We start from the raw sequence: 389 nt of genomic DNA, 5'->3' as shown, positions 1-389 counted from the left end.
GAGGAGGAGGAGGAGGAGGAGGAGGAGGAGGAAAAGCTACAGTGAAAGAGGAGTTTGAGTTGTGGACCCCAGTTTAGCATGTGAGAAATGAGTGGGGGGGTGAGGGTTGTTTGTAGATGTGTGTGTGTGTGTGAGTGGGAGTGTTTGTGCGCACGGGTGTGCTTGTGTAGATGTGTATGAGTCTGTCTATGGGTTTGTACGGAACGTGTCTGCACTCTCCTGTAAGGGTATATCCCTGTCTCTCTCTTTCTATCTCTCCCTTTCTCTCTCGCTCTCTCTCTCTCTCTCTCTCTCTCTCTCTCTCTTTGTACACCACAGACACACATACACACACAAATATATAATGTTCTTGTATATCTGGTTGTATGCGCTCCATATATATATATATA

The sequence above is a fragment of the Octopus bimaculoides genome, chromosome 3, assembly GCF_001194135.2.
Source record: "Octopus bimaculoides isolate UCB-OBI-ISO-001 chromosome 3, ASM119413v2, whole genome shotgun sequence".
Classification (NCBI taxonomy): domain Eukaryota; kingdom Metazoa; phylum Mollusca; class Cephalopoda; order Octopoda; family Octopodidae; genus Octopus; species Octopus bimaculoides.
This window is presented reverse-complemented; position numbering follows the sequence as displayed.